The sequence below is a fragment of the Miscanthus floridulus genome, chromosome 16, assembly GCF_019320115.1.
Source record: "Miscanthus floridulus cultivar M001 chromosome 16, ASM1932011v1, whole genome shotgun sequence".
NCBI lineage: Eukaryota > Viridiplantae > Streptophyta > Magnoliopsida > Poales > Poaceae > Miscanthus > Miscanthus floridulus.
Genome location: NC_089595.1, coordinates 9,916,018 through 9,939,447, shown reverse-complemented (window position 1 = coordinate 9,939,447; position 23,430 = coordinate 9,916,018).

Sequence of the window (23,430 nt, the reverse complement as noted above, 5' to 3'; positions counted from 1 at the left end):
GCCCATGTCATAAAAGGACCCATGAATATATATATATATATATATATATATATATATATATATATATATATATATATATATATATATATATATATATATATATATGTATATGTATATGTATATGTATGTATGTATGTATGTATGTATGTATATATATGTATGTATATAGTATATACTTAGTAGTAGATATTTTAGGATTGTTGTCACTAAAAATACCAAAGTGTCCCTACGAAAAGCAGAGAGATAGAGAGATGTAATAAAAAAAGAAAGAGGTATTAAAAAAAGAGAACTGTATATTGAGAAGTGAGAAGGTCAAGTATTTTATTAGGATAAAATTTGAATACTATAGCGTCAACTATTCGGGATGGAGGGAGTATGTATTTGACATATTGAAATGAAAATTTAGAGGCCGTAGCATAAGTCCACCAATGAGGAGTTAGCTTGTTGTCGCTTCCTTTTTTGATGTTTGGCTATTCCCGATCGTCGACGATCGTTTCTCCTCCCTATCGCCCAACCCAATCGTCATACATACGTGGTGACATTGCTTGTTCGCAGCAACGAGGGACGGGCCCTATAGCCCCATTAGCGGGCAACGGACAGCTTGACATGATCACCAACACCGATCAGGTTTCTTGAAAGTCACTGAAGCATTGTTTTTTATTTGAGTTAATCATAATAGCATCAACACATGATCACCAACACCGATCAGGTAATATAGAGTAGATAAAGCAGTATGTGTTCAAAATCTGCGGTGAACCATATACAGATTTCCACGTTGAAATTGCCAGAAAAACTTGCACAAAAAAAGAAGAAATTGTAAGAAATTTTGTTTTTCGTGGAGCCGTCCTAGCTACCTAGCTAGCTAGTGGCCTGAGCATATTATATTAGTAGAAGTACTGTATATAGAGTGCTGTCTAGCTGTAGTTAGGTAGATAGTCATGGCCACCGGTACCGTGACTTTAAATCCAGCGGTAAAGTTTTGGGTGTCACATCGGTATCGTATGGGGTGTTTGGATGTTAATAAAAAAATAAATTATATAATTCGTCAGAAATCCGCGAGACAAATTTATTAAGTCTGATTAATCTGTCATTAGCACCCATGTTACTGTAGCATCACATTATCAAATCATGAACTAATTAGGCTTAAAAGATTCGTCTCGCAAATTAATCATAAACTATGCAATTAGTTATTTTTATCTATATTTAATACTCTATGTATGTGTCCAAACATTAGATGGGATGAGGAGTAAACTTATATATATATATATATATATATATATATATATATATATATATATATATATATATATATATATATATATATATATCTATATATAACTAGTATACTGTATCTAGCTACAAAATAATTTTATTCTGTATCCAGGCCGTATATCCGCACCATCACCGTGCGTCCAGCGCTCCACCCAACAGGATCCGGCTAATCCCCTTGGCGCTAGCGTCTCTGGTCCCATCCAATTAAGCCAGCAATTAATTCTGCTAATTAGTCGCTGGTTTCCTTTTGCACCCGCATAAACCATATGGCACAGAAAAACTCGCAAAAAAAACATATCGGAGGCGCGGCGGCTGCGTCCTGTCAGCGACACCTTCCTCTTCACGGCGGCAGCCTCACCGCCTGTTGCAGCTGGATGGCGATGGCCACAGTGACTCCAGGCCAACCATGGATGGGCGACAGCGCTCACTTCCTCGGTGGATGGTGCACCTCGGTGGCACCATGGCCCGGCCTACACGGAGCGCGTCGTCCCTGGCCGTGATCCATGGTGTTGTCGCCACCGAACTGCTGTGCGACGCTCCATGCTGTTGCTGCTGTCTCCATGCTGTTGTGAGACGCTCCATGCCCTTGCTGCCATCGAGCTGCTATGTGACGCTCCTTGTTGTTGCTGCTGTGCGACGCCTCCGCGCGCCACAGGTCGTCTCTGGCCACCACCGAGCTCTCCACGTCGTTCGTCCTGCTGTCATACGTCGCCGACAGGTTCATGCTCCCCTGCGCGCGGGCGAACCTCCCAGAGGAGCCGAGGGAGTCGCCGCCGCCGGTGGCCCCGTCTTTGCTGACCGCGGTCGACGTTTCGGCCACCGATCACCCACCATTCTTCTCTCTGGCGTTGCGCCGGCACCGGAGTAGAAGGTGTCGTCGATACGGATTACCGTTAATCATTCGCCGTGTAGTAAACCGAATGTGCCATTACTATGGTAAATGATAATGTGGATCATCGTAAATCATTATTGTCCAGTTACGTTTTTTGTTACTTCATTTGCTCGTTAATATTGCTCGCTTTTTGGTAAATCACTAGCTAGCCACATTATCGTCACTTCTAATCCGAGGCATATTCTAGAAATCATTTTAAAATAACAGGATTATGGTATTGTGAATCATACAGATTATCGTAACTACTCAATCATGGTAAAACTAATCTGATACAGTTTTAGTAAACGTTTCGTTGAAATAGTGTGCCACCAAATTATGGTAACTCACCAATATTATCATTGTGGTAAATAATGTATGATTACTATAGTTGCATGCATGTACGTACAACTTCGGTTCTCATGTTACCATGCTTGCATGTGAGTACGACATGCAATGCATGTAGGCCTAGTAGTTGCGACATGCAAGCCTTGTAGAACGTAACGCTGACGTCTTTCCGGTGATCTGACTCTAATGCCGTGAATTAATGCCCCGATGACCGGCTCATAAATTGTAGTAATTGATTACCGTGGCTGGATTGGCTAGGTTGGTGCGGTCGGTTTGGCCTGGCTATAGAGTATACTCTCCCTCCACCAGTGGCTCCCTCCGCCAGTAGTCCCCGCGCCTCATCAGCTAGCAAAAAAAAAAAAAACTCGACCTACGGTGGACAGACAGCCCCCGCAACTTTATGTTTAAGGAAGAAGAGCTTCTCACGCAGGCCGAGAAAACCCCCGAACACCGTGTCCCGCCCTTACACAGGGGCCCGTTACCCTGTGAGTGAGCCGATCCGTTACCTGTGCTTTGAGAAACTCGAGACAGGTGAGGGGATTTTTTTAACACCAACAGGCGAACAAGCGCACCCGTGAGGGCTCGAACCCTGCCCGCGAGAGTACCAGCCGGACGTCCCGACCAACCGGTCAGAGGAGCCGCTGGTCATCAGCTAGCAATGATCAATCAATGAGAGGACGCCTGTGCGCCGGCCATCTCCCCCCGCTGTTGCATTGCATTGCATGAACACATCGTCACGGATGACTTCTCTTGGCCTACATACACCACGATCTGGGCTGTTCTGATCACTCAACACCACGCAAAGGACCCAAGCTAAGAAGAACCCAAGCTAGGGCCTGCCGATTTCCTCGATCGTTGCTGACTCTGATCTTTTACAACCCTTAATGCTAGCAACAACGCAGGCTAACAAGGATGTTGGCTTCAGCCTAAAGTGAGTCTAAACGTTGGCACGGAAGAGCTGTGAGTAACAAGCTTGCAACGCATCAGGTAGTAGTAGGTACTAGCTCCCCCCTCAATAGTAGCACAGGTGTCTCTCCACCACTCCAACGTGCGCCGAATGACTCTCTGACTCTTTGTTTTGCAAACAGCAACAGACTCGAGGGCTATATTCAGTGAGTGCACTTTTCTAAAAAGTGCACGTCACCTGAAGGTTTTACAGAGGACCTCATGGCTTCACTCACGAAAGCACTCGGACTACGCCTGTTTCTACTCGTCAAGATCAGGAGGAACAAGAAGGCTTCCGAGTTCAACCATGACACACTCGGGGGCTTGACGGATCAGGGTCCTATGAGTTCTCCACGGGGGTACTACTTGGATGGGTCCTGGGATGGCCCACAATCTATCGAAGGACGCGAGACAAGGTGGCGTGGACTTCAAGCTATTTCAGATCGACTTAGTCGGCTTACTATAAAAGCTAGATTCCGTAATAGGACTAGTACTCTTCTCTGGTAATCGATTAAGACTAGATACGTGCCCTTACCCTCTCCTCTATATAAAGAGAGGTACGGTGCACCCCTTGTAAACATAACAATCATATAATCACTCCAACGCAAAAGGCTACACATCGACTGGACGTAAAGGCTATTACTCGACAAGAGGGCCCGAACCAGTATAAATCATTCGTCTCTTTACGTTTACTGTCGAGTTCTGCATACGCCGAAGCCCTTCGAACACCGTTCCAGATACCCCGTGACGGGTTGCCGGTTGTCAAACACCGACAAGTACTATGTATGTTTATTGTGCTTGGAAGACGATCTAGGCCCGTTTAAAACACGTGTTTTTTAATCCTATTTTTTTATATAAAATATATATGTGTTTCCTCCTTGATAATGATTTGTGGTGCCAACTGTCTTTTCACACGGAAACTGTTAAATTTTCCGTGGAGTCGTCGTAGCTAACTTGTGGCCTGAGCTGCTGAGCATATTATTTTTAGTACTATATATATGTAGAGAAGTACTATCTAGCTGTAGCTTGGTACCTTTGCATACTTCGTCGGAGCAATACTATTTCTTCCGTTTTCCATTACATATCCTATATGTTTTATCCTAAGTTAAATATTTATATTTTAACTGTTGAATTAAAAAATATATAAATTAATGACGTAAGAGTTATATTTTTAAATTTACTATAAGAAATACTTTCTTTATAGAATTTTATATGTTATAAAACTAAATAGACTATCATAAATAATAGTAATATTCGATTTAAGACAAAGCTAACGTGTCGTAAATAAAAAGGAGGGAGTACTTTTTATTTTTGAGGGGAAGGAGGGAGTACTTGTTACGAGCGAGTTACACCAAATCGTTCGCTGCCTTTGCATGTTTTTAACGAGTTTAAGGTGCTTTGTTCCGACCGGCCCTATGACTATAAACGCACAGACGAACATCGTCGATCAGCTAAACTAATAGATTTTGATTTGAAATTAGCAAAGTCCTGAAGGTGTCATGCTTACCACTTAAGTAGTGAATAGCGCCATTATTTGTCGAACAAATCAATACAAATACAAGCATACATGTGCCAAGTATTAAGTATAGATGTGAAGTTGGACGAAGAGATTCCATGACAACAAATAAACCTGACCAACGTACGGGCAATGCTAAGTTCATAAATTTAATTATTTATTTACACATTAATGTCATATCGGTCATATATACTTCTAATCAGAGATGTCTTCAAAATATCTACTCGATCTGTCACAATCCACGGTTATATGGATGGCATTGGACCGACATCTATTGAAGGCGGAGTAAATACCCACTTGTGACGTACTGTCTAACATGTGAAAAGCCACACCCACACAGACGTGAGTTTTTGCATATGTGTCCGCACACATGGCGGATTAGATTACAATCCCTGTTAGTTAGGCCTATCTAGAGAGTTTATTTGTGTTGTTTTCAAGACTATCATGTCATATATAGTTAAATGGAACTTGAATAACTCTCAATGTAAAGTTTCGTTCCATAGTTTCATATACATTTAATTCTAAGACTTAAAGAGTTGGTAATCGTGTTAAGAGAGTTTTATCCCCATAAAACTAATTTCTTCTCTCTCTTCGTTAAAACATTGACATGTCATTAAAAATGCATACGTGGCAAGCTATTAAATGCAAATAAAACTTTCATAAAACTCCCATTAATACTGGCCTTAGTATAAGTAGCCCATTAACATGTGCTCCAGCACGGTCTAGAATCTTACGTTACACAAGTATTATAAGTTTAATACATAAAACAAATCAAAACTGATTTTCTTTACTCCCCCTATTCATTTCCTGACATAATACACATTTAGGTACTCTATAATCCCTATTCGGTTGTGATAAATTTGTTGATTACTCTTTATGTGTTGTCACCTTTGCATAACACCTTTGTGGGGTTTTAATTTGTATTTTGTCAAGACCTTATCTTAAGTTATATCGCAAAAAAAGTTATATCAATTTTTGTTGCATCTCTTCTGTGATATCATGAACCGATGTCTGTTCTTTCAAATTTTTATTATCAGTTGTTGCATTTTTTTCATCCATGTGTTCAAAAAATAGTTATTAGCCTACCTTATCATCCATAGTACAATGTTTTTCTCTCACAACAAAATAACATCAACTGGCTTATCAGCCGCAGAAACCACTAGCCGAACAATCTGTAGCTGTAGGGTCGAGATAACGGACTAGAGGGGGAATAGTTCTTTCTAAAAATTACACGTGCCGGCTAACAGAAACAAATACGGAATTAAAATTATTGGTCTAGCCAAAACTACACCCCTCTATCTAAGTTCACAAGCACCTTACAAAGATCCTAATGAGGCAACAAAGGTGCCGGGCAAGCTAGAGCTCACCTAACAATTTTAGCTTGCAAGGTTATACAAATCTATGCAACTATTACTCAAGCAGCCAGGAGAGCTCCTACACAATCTAGTAAGCAAAAGCACAAAAGCTTCTAAGCTAACTAGCAATGCTCAATAACAACGCTACATAAGCTAAATTAGAGAGCGCAAATTACTTAGCTACACAAAGTAAGCAATGTAACTAACAAGGTTACTAAAACCAAATTAGTTACGCAAATGAGCTATTTCTAAGCTACACAAGTCAGAAGATAACTAGCAAGCTACACAAGCTAACTAATTATAAGAGCAACTACACAAGCACAATATATGTGAAAGTAAATACAAGCTTGTGTAACGGAGATGCAAACCAACGGGAAGAACAAGGATGACACGATGATTTTTCTCCTGAGGTTCACGTGTTTGCCAACACGCTAGTTCTTGTTGTGTCGACCGCTCACTTGGTGGTTCGACGGTGAATTGGCATCATCCGCCAAGCCCACATGTTGGGCATCACAAGAACCTACCCCAAAAGTGAGGGTAGCTCAATGACACGCTCTACTAGTGTTGTTCTTCGTGGCCACCGCGGGGTGAGCACGGTACCCCTCACAATCTTCTCCGGAGCACCACACAATCTTCCTTGTGTGCTTCGACGAAAATCACACCACCAAGCCGTCTAGGAGGTGGGAACCTCCAAGAGCAACAAGCACCACCGGCTTGTGACTCGATCACCTAGTGCCACTCGATGTAATCTCACGATGCAATCGCACTAGAATCACTCACTCGCAATCGATTTACACTCTTGCAAGCACAAGTGAGTTAGAGGGCTCCGAAGCACTCTTAAGCATGGACACTAAGTCCCCCATGGTGTTCAACCTTAGCCATGTCCGAGACACCCCTCTATTTATAGCCCAAATTCTCAAAAGAGCCATTGGCCAAAACCTGCTCGGGGGGTCCGGACTGGACTCAGCAGGAGCGACTGGACCCTCCCTGTTCATAGGGTCTGGTCCTTCGGATCGCGCCATGTGTCACTCACGTTTGAAGTCGACCGTTGGAATGCAACGGCTACTTCACCTGCGCCACCACAGAGAGGACCGGACCCACCTCTCTAGATGACCAGACCCGTAGCACCAGAGTCCGGTCGTGCCAAAGCTACACAACAGTAGGATCGGACCCTCCCTACACAAACTAGACCGTACCCACCAACGCTAGGGTCCGATCATGTCCAAAGAGGTCCTGACATGAGTTGCTCACGCAAGTGTACCTGTGGACTAATCACATGTGTATCTCATAATTAAACACATTATTCCACCTAGGTTGTCACTCAATTACCAAAACCAAATTATGGACCTTTCACAGCCTTGACTTCTCCTCAGCTAGTGATGATGTAACACGCAAGGACCCAAGCTAGGAAGAACTAACCCAATCTAGCTAGGGCCTGGGCTTTTCTTATCGTGTCTCTGATCTTTTACAGCCCTTAATGCTAGACAAACGTGGCATGGAAATTGGACGCAGATGTTGCAGTTGGAGCAGTACGCCATTTGGCATAGCGGGGAAGTAATGGAGACGGGGATCCCGATCTTCCATCAGGTGATGGTAACTATCGTTGTGACGGAGAATGACACACCGATCTGGCTTCAGATCGAAAGATCGAACCCTGCAATCTTAGCACCACAACTCCTCTGGTTATCAACCGAGTCACGGACCAGGTTGACCTCGCCAAGAAGGCTAATCCCTGCCTGCGCAATGAAGAACACAAGCAAGAACAAGAAAGATCGCAACCAAATTGCAGATGTATTATTAATCTCATGAGTTGGGGTCTCACAAACCGATGAACGGCGAAACTGTTCTTGACAGAATAATCTAAGCAAAATCCGAACCCTAATGGAGGGGCGGCGGCTGTTTATGAAGACTCTAGGGTCATGCAAGGCCCCTGGACGCGCCCCTAATGGGCCCAAACTCGATACATGGTCCAACGGACCAAAAGACGGTGTCGCAGCACCCTGACAGATTCTGGACGCTGACTTGTTTCGACGATTCCCATTGATTTCGAATAGCTTTTGACGTGAAACCACTTGGATTGGCTTCCTTATCAAATTAGCTTTCCATCCATATGTGGATCATCGAAAACGGAGTCTAGATGCGTCTTGGGCGACCAGTTTAAGGCAGACTGGTTCTAGAGGCCGAGGCAGACTCGAATTCTTGTTGGACTAGGCCTCCGGCTTGTGTTGGACGTCCTTGCTGGTCATCATCACCTCCTCCACGTCCTCTTAGTCCCTATTGACCCTCTCCAATGTTCCTAAGCAAGATAACATCATTAGGTTGTAGTCTATTCTCAAAAGTATGAAAAGGATCGCTTAAGAACGAGCTCACCTGTAAATTGAGTTGACGCATTCGAGCCTGGGTCATTGAACCTTGCATGACGGTTGGAGGATCAGCTGGTACATCTGAAGGAGTGATGTCCTCATCATCCTCCCCTCTTGAATTGGAGTCGTCCTCGACTCAAGCTCATCTTCTTCTCCCAAATAAGGTTTCAAATCTGCAATGTTAAATGTGAAACTAACCCCGAACTCGGGTGGCAACTCAAGTTTGTATGCATTATCATTTATTTTCTCAATAATCTTATAAGGACCAGCTGCTCTTGGCATTAATTTAGACTTACGTAGCTCAGGAAATCTATCTTTTCTTAAATGTAACCAAACCAAACACCCGGTTCAAGTTTAATCTCTTTTCTACCTTTACTACCAGCAATTCTATACTTTTCATGCATGCTTTCAATATTTGCTTTAGTTGTTTCATGCAACTTACGAATAAAATTAGCATGCTCTCTAGCATCACTATGTATTCTCTCAGTGGTAGGTAAAGGCAAAAGATCAATAGGAGCACGGGGGTTAAAACCATACACTACCTGAAAAGGACTTACCTTGGTGGTGGAATGTTCCGCCCTGTTATATGCAAACTCCACATGCGGCAAACACTCTTCCCACATCTTCAAATTGCGCTTCAAAATGGCTCTCAACATGGTGGACAATGTTCGATTCACAACCTCAGTTTGCCCATCAGTTTGGGGATGACATGTTGTAGAAAATAGCAGCTTGGTCCCCAATTTATTCCACAACGTGCGCCAAAAATGACTCAAGAATTTTGCATCATGATCTGAAACAATAGTAGAAGGCATACCATGCAAGCGAACAATTTCTTGAAAGAAAAGGTCAGCAATATAAATAGCATCGTCACTCTTATGATAAGGAATAAAATGTGTCATCTTAGAAAAACGATCAACCACCACAAAAATACTATCCCTCCCCCTCTTAGTCCTTGGCAGTCCCAACACAAAATCCATAGATATATCTGCCCAAGGAGTAGAAGGAACAGGAAGAGGCATATACAAACCATGTGGGTTCAACCGCGACTTAGCTTTTTGACATGTGGCACACTGAGCCACATATCGCTCTACATCTCGCCTCATCCTTGGCCAAAAGAAGTGTGTGGACAGCACCTCCTCCGTCTTCTTGGCACCAAAATGTCCCATCAATCCGCCTCCATGTGCCTTCTACAACAACAAAAGACGAACGGAACCAACTGGAATGCATAGGCGGTTAGCTCTAAACAAAAAACCATCGCTGATCATAAACATATTCCATGTGCGTCCCTCTCTACAATTAAGCAACACATCCTTAAAATCAGGATCAAGCGCATATTGTTCTTTAATGGATTGAAGACCAAAAATCCGGCAATCAAGTTGGGACAACAATGTATATCTTCTAGACAAAGCATCAGCAATCACATTATCCTTCCCTTTCTTGTGTTTGATAATATAAGGAAAAGATTCAATAAATTCAACCCATTTAGCATGCCTATGATTCAGATTATTTTGAGAGCGAAGATACTTAAGCGATTCATGATCAGAATGAATAACAAATTCTTTAGGCCACAAATAATGACGCCACGTCTCTAAAGAATGAACAAGTGCATACAATTCTTTATCATACGTGGAATAATTAAGAACAGGACCATGCAATTTTTCACTAAAGTAAGCAACAGGTTTACCATCTTGCATCAAAACACCACCAATGCCAACTCCACTAGCATCACATTCTAGCTCAAAAGTCTTACCAAAATTTGGAAGTTGTAGCAATGGTGCGTGTGTAAGCTTGTCCTTCAAAATGTCAAATGACTCCTCATGTGCCTCTCCCCAATGAAACACCACTCCTTTCTTCGTCAACTCATGCATTGGGGCAGCAATGGTGCTGAAATCTTTGACAAAGCGGCGGTAGAATCCTGCAAGACCAAGAAAACTCCTCACCTGTGTGATGGTTTGGGGAACCGGCCAGCTCTTTATGGCTTTAATTTTCATCTCGTCCACCTCAATTCCCTGTGGAGTTACAACATAGCCAAGAAAAGAAACTCGATCCGTGCAGAAGATGCACTTCTCAAGGTTACCAAATAAACGTGCATCACGTAAGGCATTAAAAATAGCACGTAAGTGATCCATATGTTCATCAAAAGACTTGCTGTAAATCAATATATCATCAAAGTAAACTACCACAAAGTGACCAATAAAAACTCTTAAAACCTCATTCATTAAGCGCATAAAAGTGCTAGGTGCATTTATTAAACCAAAAGGCATAACTAACCACTCATACAACCCAAATTTGGTTTTAAATGTAGTTTTCCATTCATCTCCAAGTTTCATTCTAATCTAGTGGTAGCCACTTCGCAAGTCAATCTTAGTGATAATTATAGAACCACACAACTCATCAAGCATGTCGTCTAGCCTAGGAATAGGATGACGATACCAAATAGTAATATTATTGATGGCTCTACAATCAACACACATACGCCAACTTCCATCTTTCTTAGGAACCAAAAGTACAGGAACGGCATAAGGACTAAGGCTTTCACGTACATACCCACGGTCCAAAAGGTCTTGGACTTGCCGCTAAATTTCCTTAGTCTCCTCAGGATTGGTTCGATATGCAGCTCGGTTGGGCAAGGTCGCTCCAGGAATCAAATCGATTTGATGCTCTATCCCTCTCATAGGTGGCAGCCCTAGGGGTATCTCAGCTGGAAAAATGTCCTCATACTCCTGCAAAAGGTCAGTGACAGCAGGAGGTACCGAGCTAACAATATCATCAAGTGAAAACATAGCTCGTTTGCATAGCAAATATCATCATCAGAAATTTCAGCAAAGTCACATTTTGTTGCAAGCATAACACCACCCTTCAATTTAATCCCCTTAGCCTTAGAAATAGATGTAGACTTATCCTTTTTAGGTGGCAAAATAGAATTAGCAACTTGCTGATTTTCAGATTGAACATCATTCAAACTAGCAACGCGTTCTCTATCAGCTTGTACAATTTGAGCAGGGGTCAAAGGTACCAAAGTAATTTTCTTTCCTTTATGCACAAAAGTGTATTTATTACTTCTACCATGGTGTGTAGCATCATTATCATGTTCCCAAGGATGACCCAATAAGAGTGAACAAGCTTGCATAGGTACCACATCACAATCAACAGAATCAGCATAAGAACCAATGAAAAATGAAACTCTACAAGTTTGTGTTACCTTTGCTTTACCAGAATCATTTAGCCACTGAATATGATATGGACGTGGGTGTGGGCGTGTGGTCAGGCTAAGCTTCTTGACCAAATCAGAACTCACCAAATTGTTGCACCTATCTGTTAACACTGGATTTTGGTCGATTCTGGAGGATGACAGGTGGACCCGCATGCGGGAAGAAGGGTGTTCGGCAAACAAAACAAGCGGTCGGCTAAATGCTTGTGCGGTCGGTTACTCCAGAAGGCGGGGACTCCATTCGGGAAAACAGAAGATGGCAAGCAAGGCCGATCGGAAAGATGAAAGTTGTAATAATAAAGGACTCTAAAAGTTTAGGGTAAGGAATCGTAAGTTTCCAAGTTTGTTTAAAAGTTCCTTTGTAAATCGTAGTCCTCTAGGACTCGTGTTTTGTCTAGGGTATAAATATTGACCCTCGACCATTGTAATAAGGGTTCACAACCAAATCAATACAACCGGCCCCGTGCCAACTTTCGAGTCCTTTTGTCGTGTCGTCGAGTTCTTCGAGAGGAGTCATCGATCCGTCGACCTCCGTAAGTTCCGACAACCTTGTTATCATGTTTAGTATCATGCGGTGGATTTAGACGTGATGCAAGTAGTCTTGTTTGTTTTCAATGGTCGTGCGGCGGATCTTTGCTTGACAATCAAGAAGTCTTTGCTTATGCTTTGTTTATGAGTAGATACCGTGCGGCAGGCGTTTGCTCAATATGCTTAGTGAAAGCGAGATAGTTATCAGCTCTATTAGATATGACAAATCTAAATAGATTCATTAAGTTATCCAGTGTTGCATGTTTTTAAACATTTTATATAGTTGTAACACACTTCTGCCCAATCTAGATTGATATTGTTCGGCTCTCTCTCTCTCTTATGGTTTTATTCGTGCTTCAACGATCATTTGCTTTTCATATTACCTTTGCAAATAGATAACATGCTCATAATGGCTGAATTATCTTAATCTAGATTGTCACATGTCACGGGTTCATGCATGTTAATCACGTTTAAGCTTTAACGAAACCAGGTGTCATGCGGCAGATGCAGGTTTTAGATGAGTTTAATCATTTTTATTTGTACGTTCCTTCTTTATGGACCCCAATTTGGCTGGATTGCTGAACTTGGTTATGCATTGACTCATAATTAATTTCACTTGTTTAAGCATGTCTTCCCATGCACATGCATTCGGCAATCGGACCTTTACGTGCGTTCATCTTACGATTAGCTGAATGGTTTATAGACTTGTTGACAGATAGCTTCCTATAGCTGTATGTCGTTGTAAGTGGCTTCAGGGCCGTATATATGGAACTGTCTGGTCTCACTCGACATGTTCCGGTTTGGCATTTAATTGTTTTATCCCTTGTTAGTTTTCAGGTCAAACTGACTGGCACGCTTCCAGATCACGAAGCACCCGGGAACCCAATTGAAGCCACGCTTTTCGGCTTGCTGTGTGTGAGGCACAGTGTGTCACATTTTGTGTCAACACACTTTTTGGCACGCCCGGTGGGACAACCTGTTAGTTCAAGATGGCGTCTGAGATCAACAATGATCATGTTCTGGATGTGAGCATGACAGAATTGCCAGATAATTACAGGGATTTAGTGCTACAAGCATGTGAGCAATACCAACGGAAATGCTTGATGTCTTTTTCCAAAAACAAGAGCAATAAAGTGTTTCAAAAGCAGTCAATGCCAAGGGTTCTTCTTCCGCATCAAACTGATTACACTGAAGAGGAGGATGCTCAGAAGATGGCAGCCCTGATTTATAAAGCTATGGGAGAAACCATGACAAACCATCACACAGCTTTTCTGAATACCTTTCGGGCAATCATGATCAGTACTTTTGGTCCAATGGTTGATAAATACTTCGAAGAAAATGTTGGACCACTCAGTGGGCCGACGCTTTTCAATGTTCCAAAGCATCAAGAGAAGCCTGTTGGAAAAGAAGTAGCGTCGCCTTCAAATATAGGTGGATTGACTCACACTGAAAAGCAATCACATCCCACCTATGGCCAGGTGACATTTGGTACCACAGGAGAAGTGCCACCTTCAGCTTATAGAGTTTCTCCAGCATCAAACAGATTGCAGAAGAATATGTATGGAGATGGGTATCAAGAATTTACTGATTACAGTGCTATCAATGCTGTGCCAAATCCAGGGTATAGAAGTGTTTCAGGATTGCCTTCTGGAGTGCAAGTACAAGGAAATCAGGATCCAGGCATTGATGTTTTGATGCACAGGATGGCTGATATGATGCAAAATCAGTTCGGCTTGAAGCCAAAGAATCAATGCTATTCATACAAGTCTCCTTATCCAGAATGGTACAACAGAGTGGCGTTACCTCCAAGGGTGAAGCCTCCAACAGATTTGACCAAGTTTTCTGGTCAAGATGATACTAGTACCATAGAGCACGTCAGTCGGTACTTAATGCAGCTTGGAGAAGCTGCTTCAGATGAAGCTTGGAGGATTCGATATTTTCCTTTGTCTCTTATAGGACCAGCTTTCACGTGGTTCATGTCTTTACCAGCTCATTCCATTGGTACGTGGGCAGAACTAGAGCAGAAGTTTCATTCATATTTCTACACGGGTACTAATGAGAAGAAGTTGGTCGATCTCATGAGTCTGAGGATGAGAACAAATGAAATACCATTGGAATATCTTCGCAGATTTAGGGAGACCAAGAATATGTGTTATTCTCTGAATTTATCAGATGATCAACTACCTGGAATAGCTATAGCAGGAATGTTGCCGAATATCAGGGAGAAGTTGTTCGGCATGGAGTTTGATGATCTTGGCCAACTTGCACAGCGTTTAGCAGCTATGAGTAATTAGGCCCAAGGATTCAGGAGAGATAATCGCTTTCAGAAGAACAATGCCACTAATGAGGTGTATCAAGGTTTTCTGGAGGAGGCGACTGAGTATATTGATGAAGATGAGATAGCTGCAGCTGAGTTGAATTGGGCAAAGGAGCCTACTCAAGTTAGTCAACGCTGGTTGAAACAACAAAAGGGAACCTATGATTTTGACGTTACTAAGGCAGACAGATTTTTTGCATTGTTGATAAAGGAAGAACGCATCAAGCTGCTAGAAGGACATCCTATGCTACGTCCTGAAGGAGTGAAAGACAAAAAGTATTGTGGCTTCCATAACACTAATTCTCACTCTATCAATGATTGCCGAGTGTTCAGAATACGAATCCAGAAGGCTATCCAAGAGGGACATTTGAGGTTTGATGGCAAGATGAAAATTGATGATCAGCCTTTTCCACAAAATATGATTTCTTTCTCTGTGAATATGGTCTCTGCCAATGATCTCAAAGGTAAAGGCAAGGTGAAGGTGTTGACTTCTGATAGAGCAAAGGAGAGTGGTGCTGTTGACCCGGATCGGCAAGTCACCAGTAGAGAGCTGCAGTAACGAGTTCGGTTTCAGAATAGCCGAACCGAGAAAGGTCAAACTTCTAAACCCAGAGTTACATCACGTATTTTGCTAAATAAGTGGCAGAGAGAGCAAGAGAAGGAGTACCATAAGAAGCAATGGTTTATGGAAGAATGCCGGAGGTATGAGGAAGAGATATACCGAAGGGAGCAAGAAGAATACATGACAGAACAGGAGCAGTCTCATTGGGGTTGTTCATTCTTTAGGCATTGTTGGAATGAAGGCTTGAGGTTGCCTGCAAGAAATAATTGTCCGAAGTGTAGTGCTCAGTACTCCGAGTATAGGCAATCTCGAGTCAACCGCCGTCCCGTCTATGAAAGACTTGGAACGAAGGTTCCTGAAGATGATCGGCGCTTAAAAATAGATGATTTTGAGAATCAGCAAAGGAAAAGAGTTGCAGGTCAAGGTTGGATTCATGATAGAGTGCATGATGAAGAAGCTGACTTCTATAGATACGTATGGCAAAAAGGACAGTGGTGTCCTCCAGGCCTGAGGAAAAGTCAGAAAAGAAGGGTTCAACGGTTGAGGAATAGGGAGTTGGAACAGGAAGTTACCGAAACAAAGCAAATATGGCGTCCTAAAAAGAAGCCTGATGGATGTGGTCCTTCGGCTAATGCTTGCATGGCTTTCTTCCTCCCATCAGAGTTTATAGCTCCCGAAAGCCAAGATGTCCAAGAAGAGGTGTACTCTGATTTTGATGAAAGTGAATGTCAGGATTTGATGGCTCAGCTTGTACTAACGCAGCAGGCTGTTTTTGATAAACCAATCAAGAATCATCACTTGAGACCACTCTATTTAAAGGGATATGTCAATGGCAAGCCTTTAACTAAGATGTTTGTCGATGGAGGGGCTGCTATCAATATCATGCCTTATACTACCTTCAGAAAGCTTGGGATGACTAATGAAGAATTGTTGAAAACTGACATGGTGCTTAGGGACTTTGCTGGCAATCCTTCCGATACCCGAGGTGCTATCCATGTCGAGCTGACTATTGGGTCGAAAACTCTGATTACTACCTTTTTTGTCATTGATGGCAAGGGGGCATATAGTCTACTCTTGGGCAGAGATTGGATCCATGCTAATTGCTGCATTCCTTCAACTATGCATCAAATTCTCATTTAATGGATTGGAGATGACGTTGAAGTTGTACATGCTGATAATTCGGTAAGTGTTGCTGCCACAGAATCTACCTACTAGGAATATGAGGGCGTCGATTGTTTCTCTGGAAAAGTGTGGAAAGAAGGTCCTGTAAATGTTTTCAGCGAGGGCCAACAGCCGATCCAAGCAGTCGGCTCTCATAGCAATTTTTAATGGGAAATCCCGTCGATGGCAACAAAGGAAAGTTGGGACATGGTTTTATGTCGGCTGATAAGTTGGAAGAAATTAATGTTGGTGATGGTTCTAAGCCAAGGCCGATGTATATTAGTGCAAAGTTAGACCCAGAATATAAATCAAAGTTGATAGATCTGTTGAAAGAGTTTAAAGATTGTTTTGCTTGGGATTACACGGAAATGCCTGGATTGGATCGTTCCATTGTTGAGCATCGATTACCCATTAAACCTGGATTTCGTCCTTATAAACAACCTCCATGGAAGATATACAAAGAGGAAGTATTGACCGATGTGAAGAAGGAGGTTGAAAGATTAATAGAAGCAAACTTCATTCGGCCATGCAAGTATGCAGAGTGGATTTCAAATATAGTACCGGTATATAAGAAAAATGGAAAAATGAGAGTTTGCATAGATTTCAGAAATCTTAATAAGGCTACTCCCATGGATGGTTACCCAATGCCAGTTGCCGATTTACTGGTAGATGCAGCAGCAGGTTATGAAATCATTAGTTTTATGGATGGTAATGCTGGCTATAATCAAATTTTTATGGCAATAGAAGATATTTCGAAAACAGCTTTCAGATGTCCTGGTCATATTGGTTTGTTTGAATGGATAGTCATGACATTTGGGTTAAAGAATGCCGGTGCAACTTATCAAAGAGCTATGAATTATATTTTTCACGAGCTGATCGGTAAGATTATAGAGATCTACATCGATGATGTGGTGGTCAAGTCTAGAAATCATAAAGGACATTTAGCCGATTTAAAAAAGACTCTGGAGTGCACAAGGAAGCATGGCTTGAAGATGAATCCAAACAAATGTGCCTTTGGAGTTTCAGCCGGTGAGTTTTTGGGATTTTTAGTTCATAAAGGAGGAATTGAAGTTGGGAAAAAGAGCATGGAAGCAATAGACAAAGTTGTGCCGCCAACCAATCTCACAGAATTACAATCATTGTTAGGCAAAATCAACTTTGTAAGAAGATTCATATCCAATCTATCAGAGAGAGTTTTACCTTTTTCCCCTTTATTAAAGCTCAAGAAAGATCAAAAATTTGTATGGGGTGACATACAACCAAAGGCTTTTGATGAGATCAAGCAATATATGAAGGCACCACCTGTGCTGGTACCTCCACAACTTGACAAGCCTTTTAAGTTGTATGTGGCGGCCGATAGCCTAACGATAGGATCGGCCCTTATGCAAGAGTTTGAAGGAAAAGAAAGAGTCATAGTTTATCTTAGCCGAAAGCTGCTAGACCCGGAAACAAGGTATTCGGCTACAGAAAAACTTTGCTTGTGTGTGTATTACTCATGTACCAAATTTTGGCACTATTTGTTGAATGCCGAGTGTGTGGTGGTTTCTAGTTTTGATGTAATCAAACATATGCTATCAATGCCGATTTTGAATGGAAGAATTGACAAATGGATTTTAGCATTGTCAGAATTTAATTTAAGGTATGAATCGGCAAAGGCGGTAAAGGGTCAAATTATTGCCGATTTTATTACCCAACATCGGGATCTTTCTGTTGAGGCGATAAGCATTGTGCCTTGGGCCTTGTTCTTAGATGGATCATCTTGTAACAAAGGTGGTGGTGCTGGTATTCTCTTGATTTCCCCACAAGGAAAAACTTTTGAGTACGCGGTTCCTATTGACTTTCATGTTACTAATAATCAGGCAGAGTATGAAGCATTGCTTAGAGGGCTTCGGCTTCTTATAGAAGTAAAGGCCGCTGCTGTTGAAATCTTTGGGGATTCTGAGTTGGTGATTAATCAATTGAGTGGTCAGTATGAATGCAAGAACAATGTGTTAAGAGAATATTATGAGGAGTGTAGAGAACTTTTGAAGAATTTTCTGGTAGTAACCTTGCATCATATCCCTAGAGAGTACAATGAAGAAGCAAATAAGTTAGCTCAAGCTGCTTCTGGATATCGAGAGAGTCGGGAAGTTTTTGCTATAGGAGAAGGTGTTTTAAATACTGATCAAGTCAATGGTGATTGGAGATACGAAATTGCCAATTATCTGAAAGGTCTATCTCAAAAAGTTTCCCGAAAACTCAGGTACAAAGCTCTCAAGTTTGTGTTTCTTGATGATCAGTTATATTACAAGTCCATCGATGGGGTATTGCTCAAATGTTTAAGTCAAGAAGAGGCCAAGAAAGTGATGTATGAGGTTCACGAAGGATTGTGTGGTGCACATCAGTCAGCTTATCGGATGAAGTGGATAATTAGGAGAACTGGTTATTTTTGGCCAACTATGTTGGAAGATTGTTTTGAATATTACAAAGGGTGTCACAATTGTCAAAAATTCGGCAATATTCAAAAAGTTCCAGCATCTGCTATGAATCCTATAATCAAGCCTTGGCCGTTCAGAGGATGGGGTATAGATTTAATTGGTCAGATCAATCCTCCTTCTAGTAAGGGACACAAATTTGTACTCTTGGCCACGGATTATTTCACCAAGTGGGTTGAAGCTATCCCTTTGAAGAAGGTAACGTCAGAGAATATGATCAGTTTTGTTAAGGAACATATAGTTCACAGATTCGGGATCCCTCAGACTATAACAACTGATCAAGGAACTCAGTTTACTTCTTCAGAATTCCGTGACTTTGCCAAAAGTATGGGGATTAAGTTGTATAATTCTTCTCCTTATTATGCACAAGCTAATGGTCAGGCAGAAGCATCAAATAAGATTATGATTAAAATCATCCAGAAGAAGATTGATGAAAAACCAAGGAGATGGCACTTGGTTCTTAGTGAAGCATTGTGGGCTTACCGAATGGCTTGTCATGGGTCCACTCAAACGTCTCCCTATGAACTGGTTTATGGGCATCATGCTGTGTTACCATGGGAATTATGGTCAGGATCAAGGCGAGTTGTGTTACAGAAAGAATTGGTGGAAGAAGATTATAAGAATCTAATGATGGATGAATTGGAAGATCTACATTTGATTCGTCTCAAGGCATTAGAAAATATCGAGAAAAATAAAATACGCGTTGCCAAGTATTATAACAAAAGGGTTAGGCTGAAGCAATTCGCAGAAGGAGACTTGGTTTGGAAAACTATATTGCCAGTTGGAACAAAGGATAGAGCGTTCGGCAAATGGTCTCCAAATTGGGAAGGTCCTTTCCGAATAGTAGAATGTGTACCTGGCAATGCATACATATTGAAAACTTTATTTGGAGAGGAGTTTACCAGAGCTATCAATGGAAGATTTCTTAAGAGATATTACCCCAGTGTTGAGGTTGGTTTATGAATGTAGATCAGAAAAGCCGATAAAGGGAAAATCGCCTTTAGCCTAAAAATAAACAAGACTGAGAATAGCCGATATTGTTCATATCGCCTTTAGCACAAAATAGCCGATGCAGTTTGCATCGCCTCTAGCACAAGAATGTTTATGCAAGACTGGGGTATTTTCAGCATTTTTTTATGACAGTCGCAGGCAGAATTTTACCGAAAAGAATCAAAGAAATAAGTATTCTTCTAAAAGACGAGATTATTCATAGAAGTCCATCCTAATACAAACTACTCCTCAAATAACTTGTTGAGGACGGACTGGGGGTTTGTGGATTCGGCAAGGGCGGTAGCATGATCATCGTAGGCCTCCAGATGCTCGTCTATGTCGTCGATCTCGTCCGGGCGTCCTCCAGCGAAGCCGACTGGCTGGAAGGAGTAGTCCTCGTTGGTTTGGGAAGTCATTGCCGCCAGCCCGAGAGAAGCGCCAAGGTGCACACCTTGGATGATGGCCTGATCAATGCGGCCGTCCACATCATCAAGGCGTGCCTCGGATGTCTCCCCTTGGGCATTCACCTTGTCGGCGATCTTGTTCGCCGCCGCCTTCAGGCGGTCATTCTCCGCAGAAAGAGCTGGGCAGAAAAGAAAAAAAAGGATCAGCAAGCAAGGGAAGCCAGAATGATAAAACCAAATGAGGATATCAAACCGGTGATGGCATCGCAGAGTTGCTTCCGCTGGTCCTCCCATTCGGCTTGATCGATGCCGAATTTCTTGGAGACGTCGCCTAGCTTCTCCCGGGCTTCGTCCCTCTCCTGGCGAAACTTGAGCTCCTCCTCGTGAGAGTACGGATGGTGAGCATCTGCTGGTTCCGCCGGGCCCCAAGGATTGGAATGGTAAGAGCTTGAAGAGCTGGAAGATTCGGAAGAGCCGGATGATGGAGTTCCCGGTTGAGCTGCTGTCGCCGGAGGAAGGAGATGATATTGGCTGGAGCTGATGACCCTTATCCTGATGAATGAGGAAGAAAAAATCGAAACTAAGAGATGAACAAGGAAATTGCAAGGGGGCAAAAAGCCGAATCGTACCCACGACGCCGGCAGCGCGATGCTCTGCTTCCTTCAGCCTCTCCGTCGGCAGGACGCTTGCCACAGTTGCCACTGTTCGTCATTTGCTTTGGTGGAGGTTAGGGTTTTCTTCTGGAATGAATCGAACGAAGGAAGTGGAGGAGACAGATGTGAGAACGCTAAAGCGGAGATAGCGATGAAGGCTAACGGAAAGGTCTATTTATAAACTGAAACAAAGAGTCATGGCGAATTCCACGGAGTCGTGGGGCGAGAATGCCGAACAATGGAGTAGGGTTTTTTCTTTTCAGCTGGGCCATTACTGGACTGGGCCAGGCATGGATTAAGTTGAATGTCGTTCGACTATCTCCCTGATTTGTTGGGACCAGCATTGTTCGGCTATACCCTCACAATATTTAAATTGGATTCGTTCAGCTATCGGAAGAATGGAGACAATCGGCTACATTCTAATTGAGTAATTTAAGGGGAAAAGGCCGATTGCTTTTTTCAAACAAATAAAAATATGTAAACACGAAGTTGATTGGTTAAAGGACAGAGGGTATCACACTTGAGTTTATTACAAGCCCAATGTCTGCTTGTTCAGAAGCTGATTGATTGCATCTATGGCTTCAGTCCTGATTCGGCTAACATTATCTAGCACTTTCTGATCCTCATCTTCAGAGCTCTGGATGCTGGATAACTTAGTTTTGATTTGCTGATCTTCTTTGATGATCGAAGTTATCTTTAGTGAAGCTGCTTCTATGTTCTTCGGCAAATTAGCTATATGGGCCCTGTGAGACTGAATTTTGGCATTCAGTTCGGCTAGTTGAGCTTCTAGTCTGCTTTTTTCATCCTCCATGGCTTTCAGTTTAGGCTCCAAGGTTGTCAAGGAATTTCTTGTAGTCTGGATATGAGAGTGAAGATCTTTAATCTCCAGCTTTTTCAAAGATCTATCCTTCTGCAGAGCAGCCCTCGAAGATATGTTCTTGGTTGCCCTTCTCACCATAGCAAAGTGGTCATCAAGATGGGCTGCAGATTCTAGGGGACCTTGAGAGCAGAGGGGATATCTTGATCAATGAGTTCAAGGAGGTCTTTTATCTGATCTGCATCCTGAACCAGATTAATGGTGTCCTTGTTCAGCAGAATGATCACCTCTTTTAGCTGAGCCTGATTTTCCAGCGATAAGGTTTGATGAGAAGTAATCTCTTCACCTTTCTCAATGATGTAGTCCTCAATAGAGAAGGAGTAACTGGTGGTCGGTTTAGTAATGTTCTTCTAAAGAAAGGAGAAGAAAGGAGGTGTTAGCCGATTGGGTAACTTTGCTAAAATATAGTGTGAGACAAGACATTACCTGCTGAGCTGATTGATCATCAGGATGGGTTATACCCTGGCTTGCTGGAGAACTTGGCTGAAGGTTCAGAAGGGACGGGTTTGGAGCTTGATCAGGAGAAGTTTCCCTTGCCAGTTCATCTAAGATTTCATCTATTCTCAATAAAGTAAATGATAATGAGCATAAGAGATAGATGTTATTTAGAAAAAAAGGGGAAAGGGGAAAAAGAGAATTGGTTGAACAATGTTACCTATAGTCTCATCAGATTTATGAGCCTTTGAACCTTCAGCTTCAAGAGTCTCTGAAGTTTCGCTATCATGGATTTCTTCATCTTCAGTAGAAACTTCAGGGGTTGGTTCTACAGGCGCTGAGGTATTGCCTAGTGTGGGAATTTCGACTTGTGGCTGCAATGGAAGTAATGAATGTAGAGGTGGTCAGGTTTACTGCTAAGTGAGGTTGTTAACCTGATAAGAAAATAAAAAGGTTCATGCCTTAGAAGATAATCTGGCTTTCTTGGTCCTTGGTTTCTTGGGTAAGAGAAAACTTTCAGGTGTTTTCCTTTTGCTTTTTCCTCTTGAAGGTGCAGCAGCTGAAGTAGCAGGAGTTTTCATGAGTGCCTTTAAAGGCGCTGAATCCAAAGTTACAGGAGTTTTCATGAATTCCTTTAAGTTTGGAGCATCAAACCCCAGAGCAGGCTTGGGACCAGCCAAATAGTACTGGATTGCTTTGGCTGGGGGAGTAAACTCAAGATCCTGTGCATAACCAGATTTTAAAATGAGGAGTGGATTCAGGAGCAAGAAATGATGAGCATAATGAAATTACCTCACTATCAGAAGCAAAGTCAGGTTGCAAGTTTTTGCATAAAGAATGAACTGATATATTGAAGATATGAGCATGCCATTCTTGCCACCAAGAGACAAAGAAGGGATGAGCAACATCTATTAGCCCAAATGGAGATGGTTCATATGTTGGCAATTCCCATCCTAATTCAAAGATTTTCTTGGCTTCCATTCTTTCTGTTATTACTTCTCTTGACTTTATGATTGTTGAGAAGAGGAATCTTGGAGGCAGTTGGCCACATCCTAATTGTCTGGCCACCATATTTGGATAATAGAATTCATAGGTGGATTGAACTAACCTCCCATGATGAAAATCGGCTGGCAGAGTGCAAGGTTTGATAA